This window comes from Chelonoidis abingdonii, chromosome 1 (genome assembly GCF_003597395.2).
Source record: "Chelonoidis abingdonii isolate Lonesome George chromosome 1, CheloAbing_2.0, whole genome shotgun sequence".
NCBI lineage: Eukaryota > Metazoa > Chordata > Testudines > Testudinidae > Chelonoidis > Chelonoidis abingdonii.
The window spans coordinates 89,087,164-89,093,488 of NC_133769.1; positions in this window are offsets into that span (position 1 = coordinate 89,087,164).

Consider the following 6,325-nt stretch of genomic DNA (forward strand, 5'->3'; position numbering starts at 1 on the left):
TTATAAATGTGTATGGGTAGGGTTTTGTGGCCTGCCTTGTGCAGGAGGTCAGACTAGATGATCATATTGGTCCCTTCTGACCTATGAGTCTATGAGTCTAAGACTATCAAAAGCAATTACTGATTATTACCTTCATTTCTAGTTGTTCAAAAGGTAACATCCTTTAAAGAGGCCCAATTTTCAGAAAGTGCTCAGCACTCAACAACACCTTAAAATCAGATACCCTCAAGGATTTTGAAGTTGGGTACAAAAAAATTGAGGCACACAAAATGACTAGTTACTTCTGAATATCTTAGACAAAATTGTTAAACATGAAAACTGACTGATGAATAAAAAGAAATAACTTTGTTGTATCCCAAAATAATAAGAAAACTACTGAAGTAATTAAAATAAGAAGGTATATGAACCATGTAAGGTAAATTAACTCTCAAGTCCCTTTCCAACACCCAACCAAATAAAATAAAAGATAACTATTTGCATTTAGATTATAAAACAATGAAGTTTCATGAAATTTGAAAGAAATGTCGAGCTGTCAACACTATGGCCCCCAATTCTGCAAAGAGTCATGTACATATTTAACTCTATGCATAGTGAGTAGCCCAATGAAATGTTAGTGATAAATATCAAACTAAAATTAAGCACACACTTAAGTTTTCATAGGAACAGGGCCCATATTTTCTAAGGTTTCTAATCAAGGAGAGTAAGTCAAGATGTAAGAACTGGTTTCCGAAAACCAAATGGGATAATTTGTGTTGGATTCTGCAACCTTAATTTGAAGTTACTGTGCAACAATAAAATTTTAAAAACTACGTATTAGAAAATAGACTGACAACAGACTGCTCAACTAATAAAAGTTTCACATTAAAATTGATACATTACTTCTCTATTGATTGGAACTTTCACTCCCAGCAAAACCAATTAACTGGAATGAAGAAGAAAATGGAAGCCCTACTGCTTAATTATTAAGGATCCAATCTTACAAATATTTACTAGAAATAGTAGGGCTTACTAACAAAATTAGTCCTATTAAAATCAAGGGGATTATTCACGGTGGAAAGCACTTGCAGGAGTAGGCCTAAAATGATAGGTTTTAATTAGCTGCTTCAGTAAATGAAATGCATATTTTGCTACTGTTTTACCTCATTAAATATGGATTTTTAAAGCTGAGTGGCATTTCACATTTTTGAATGATAAAATAGAGCCCTTCAGTATTTGTTGCTATAGCTGAAAAAAAGGAATAGATATGTGGTCCCTTGTCAAATTTAAGAATAATTTAATTATTTCAAAGGGTGTAAAAGATCCAAAAATAAGAACTTTTAACCATCTATGACTGTAAATTATGACTACAAACCATTTTACTAGTGAATTCACCTTCTGGATTAACCCAAATATTCCTATAGACTGAGGGCCCAAATTTGTTAGTACTTAAGGACACTGTGAACTCCCATTAATTTCAGCAGAAGCAGGATCAGAACATAAATTTTAAGAGGTATTAAGACAATCACACTACAAATAAATATACCACACTGTTCAAAGTATTGAAGTGTGGTGATTAAAGTGTAATAAAAACTATCATCTACTTGCTGTCGCTATTCTAACTCCATAATTTAAAAAGGAAGGCATAATCTTAATGAGCAAAATAATCTATAATTATGCTGCTTTGCCCCTGCTTAGCACAAAGAAGAAAAATAAGGTTTCATACTCAATGCCCTTTCTCGGTACCTAAATTCATATTTATTTTTGACTTACGGATCAGACATCTTGCTTTCAGATGAGTTTCTAGACAATGTGTCAAGTTTTCTATAAACAAACAGCATTTAATTTAGACCCTTTCTTAAAAAGACTAACTGCATTCCCTGATAAACAATCCAATATTACAAGAGGCAGTTTCAAAAATACCGAGACTAGTGCAAATGGGAGCACTATATTTTGTTTAATCCAGAAGGTAAATAGCATAAGCTTTTAAATATTTGACTTCACTGTCATAAGAAACCCAGCTAGTAGACAAAGGTAACAAATACCATAAAGAATTCTAAACTTTTAGTACTGTGTCACTGAACTTTTACTTTTAACTGTATATTATGTTTATTGGACCATAGACATAAGAGGAGATAATTTTCAGAAACTGGATAATTTAAAGCATTATAATTTATGTCCCATCTGAGCTTTAGATGAATCCAACACTGAAAAATTTCCTACATCCCTCTCTAGGTCTGATCTTGTATTTAGAAGAAAAGAATATTATATAGTATAAGCTGTCCATGGTACTCCTTTGGTATATGGTTATAGTGGAAATTAAGGTTGTTTACTTTCTATTGTATTCTATTAAGGTTTTGCATCAAGAAATTTCTTTTGACCTCTTACTACCTGGTGGTCTCAGTTTCAGCTCATGTGCTTTAGCTTTTAGATATTACTAATGTTCAAAGAAAGCTTTGTGACATTCAGCTTCCTTAGTCCCCTACAGAGTTTTACACACCTCAATAATATCCCTTCTTATGCTCCAGTACTACAAATATTTATCTCTGTGCTTAAAATTAAGCATGTGCATAAATCTTAGCAGAATTGGGGCCTTAATCTCCTCTTTCCTAATGACTTTGGGCCAAATCCTCCACACCATCACAATATCTATAATTAACTTACCAGAAAATTGGTAAAAATTAGAAGGCTCAAATAAAAATAAAGCTTCCAAATATAGATCTCAAGACCTACATCTTAAGTTAGACAGTTTTCAAGAAACTGAACAATTGGCCAAACTGGTTTCTTAGTTAACGAGTTTTCTCTATATGCACATGCATATGTACATGCATGATACTTACGGCTTTTTATAGTAATTTTTTAATATGATCAGGTTTAAATGAGAGAAAAGGCATTTCAGTAAAGAAAGGTGCAATAAGAAAATCCATATACAATATTCTCATTTTAATCTACACATATGTAATACAGGTTTATCTTCTATCCAGAATCATTTTATCATTTATTTCTCCATTTTTCTTACGTAACTAAATTATTCTGGCCATATCTTTTGCAGGATTTCTTGGCAGAAGAGTGATTAATGACTGATGACACGACAAAGCTAATATCTGCCATTACATATTAAGGTCTTAAGGTTGACATTTATTAGTTTCAGCAATAAAGCCAATGCAACTAAATCCTCCAAGTAAACCACAAAATAATATGCAGTATATTAAAAAGTTAAGCATTCGCAACACTGGATTTACTTTTAAAATATGGAAACAAAGCATTATACGAGGCTGATATTTCCGGCTCGTGGCCAAAACTGCTGCCATTGACAACTGCTAAGAGGCCTATGTGAAAATAAACTGATATTTCATATTAGTTCATAGCTGGCAAAGAGTCTGTTGACCTCACAAGAATCATCACCACAACTGGAAATATCAACAAGGACACCAAAGGACCAAGTTGAACATTAACTACTACTACCACCACCACCAGAAGATGGCTGCAGAAGGACTGAGTTAAGTCACATTTGACAGACAACATATGGGGGGAATGAGCCTAGCTCTACTATTGTGTATATACGTACAGCACCTGTTCTTAGACAAAGGATTTCAGTTTCAAGGCAGTCACTCTCATATTTTTCCTAAGTTCTATATTAATGCACTTAAATTATTACATGATGTCATTTCCCAGCAGTGTTTAAATCTCAGTTTACTTCATGTAAACTGATTTAAAGGGGAAAAAAAAAGTTACACATGGATTAATTTACTTACCATAATTCAAATTCTCAACAAGTACTTTCTATATTCTCTCTCACTTAGGATCAAAACAAGAATCTAAACTGCCATATTACTGGTCATCTTTAACAGACTTTAAAACAGCAAACTATTCTGAATATATTTAGCACATAGTGAACACCTTTGTTCTTCATATTTAATACAACTACATAACCTACTTCCTCTTCCACCTTTCCATGAGATTTATCATTAAACAAATGTAACTGTGGGTTGTTTACTCCGCCACTGATTTTTCTAGAGAAAGACCGATTGGAAGTTGTCTATTTACAAACATAGCAATTTTCCTCCTCCCCCCAATTTTTTTTTTAAGTACAACATAGATTTATACAAGATTTATTTCAATAATGGAAATTCTTGTTTATCAGAATAATTCAGGTACCTTAAAACCTTGTTTCTAGCTTGGCTCACTTCAGACCTCAGAGCCAAATCCTGTGACTGGAGTACTATCTACACTGGGCAGAAACTCACGTAATGGAACCACATTTAAAACACTTTCTAAGAATGGTTGTTTAAATATACATTAGTATAAGCCTAACTGTTTTAAAACCCAGTTATAATATAGTTTGGTCCCATCCACACAGGTACAGAACTAAAATCTTGTCAGGGTTGGAATAGGGGATAGGCACTATAGGCCTGTGCTTGGGTTCCCACCTCCTGGAATAAAATGGAGCGGGAGGGAGGGCTACATTATACCAGCTGATCCATTGTGCATTTACTCAGAAAATGCTAAAATTTTATTAAATATAAATTATTTCCGTTTAAGATAATGATTCATGATCAATCTTTAATTTGTATATAGTATTTGAGAAAGACTTCCCTCTCATTCAATTATTTAAATACCATGTTACTGTTTGCTGCAACTAGAGCCTGATACAGATGGAAGCCATGACCAATTTATTCTTACAATGCCTTAAACTTATGGACAGAGGAGGATTTGGTTAGTTATTTTTTTCCAGCTTAAGATGTATGACCACCACCTTTATTATAAGGCTTGCAGCATGTTTATTGTTTTTATTTCTGAATTTTAAATTAAGGATTCAGCTTCACTTTGGTATATAAGAAAATTAAATTTCAGAGTGTGATAGTGATACATTAACAATCAAGTGGACTTTATAATTTCAAAATGTATTCTCTGCCTCCCTATATTTATACACACTATACATATATATTCAATTATATGCAAGGAACTATTAACCAATGAAAGCTCTATGAACTGCTGAAAGTCATGTCATAGGATACACCTACACAGTCCACAACAGGAAGCCTCCAAGTCCAGGCTGACAGATTTGGGTTTGCAGGGCTCACGCTAGTGCTCTAAAAATAGGTGAGTAGACAGTGCACTGAAGTCACGGTATGGGCTGGAGCTCAGGCTCTGAAACCTCCAGAGGGCGGCTGGCTTCAGAGCCTGAGCTGCAGCTTCAAAGCACAGTCTACATAGCTATTTTTAGAGCAGTAGCATAAGCCCCACAAACCCCAGTCTGTTGACTTGGGCTGGGAGGTTCACTGCCATGGGCTCTGTAGACTGTAACAGTTTGAACACCTATGTTTATCCCTTTTTTAGGACTATGAAAAATTATGTACAAAATACGCCTTGTGAGGTATCATTTGAAAACTTGATTTTCTGAGCACTATTGTCATGGTAAAATATGTCTAGCAACGTTGTATGTAAAGTGATAAGATTCTACTGAATGATATTACTAAGACATGTTCATAATCTAGAGAGCAGTCACACACCACCTCAGCTAGGAGTCAACAACATCACATGGACCATCACCTGGTTAAGTGGTCATTCTTCGGCAGAAAGAGAGTGTGAGTGAAAAATCTACATCTTGACAAAGAAACAGCTTGTGGTTCCCATCTACACAGATCTTCTGTCTCCTGAACCTCAGATGTAGAAAAGAACTATAAAGAGGGAGAGCAGATGCCCTCTCCCTTTCCCTCCACCCATGACTTCCCCAACACCTGAAGAACAAAGGAAGCGGTATTGGACTGGGGAGGGATGCTGACCAAAAGAAATTCAGGGAGTAAGACTGCTGAAACATGCAGTGAGAGAGACCTTTGCTTGGAATCCATTTAACTTGTTAAGTTAAGCCTTAATTGCATTTTACTTTTATTTTCTTGTAACCAATTTTGACTTTTATGCCTCATTACTTGTAGCCACTTAAAATCTATCTTTCTGTAGATTTAATACATTTGTTTATTGTTTCAATCTAAACCAGTGTGTTTGGATTGAAGTATTTGGAATAACAGGACTTGTGCATATCATTTTCTATTAATAAAATGACAGATTTTGTATGAGCTTGTATTATCCAGCAGAGAGCCGGGCAGTTCAAGAAGTACATTTCTGGGGAAGTTCGGGAGTGGGAATTTGCTGGCGTTGCTCTGCAGTGTAATTCAAGAGTGGCTGGCTATAACACTCATACAGTAGAACCTCAGAGTTATGAACACCTTGGGAATGGAGGCTGTTCGTAACTTTGAAATGTTCGTAACCCTGAACAAAACATTATGGTTGTTCTTTCAAAAGTTTACAACTGAATATTAACTTAATACAGCTTTAAAACTTTCCTTTG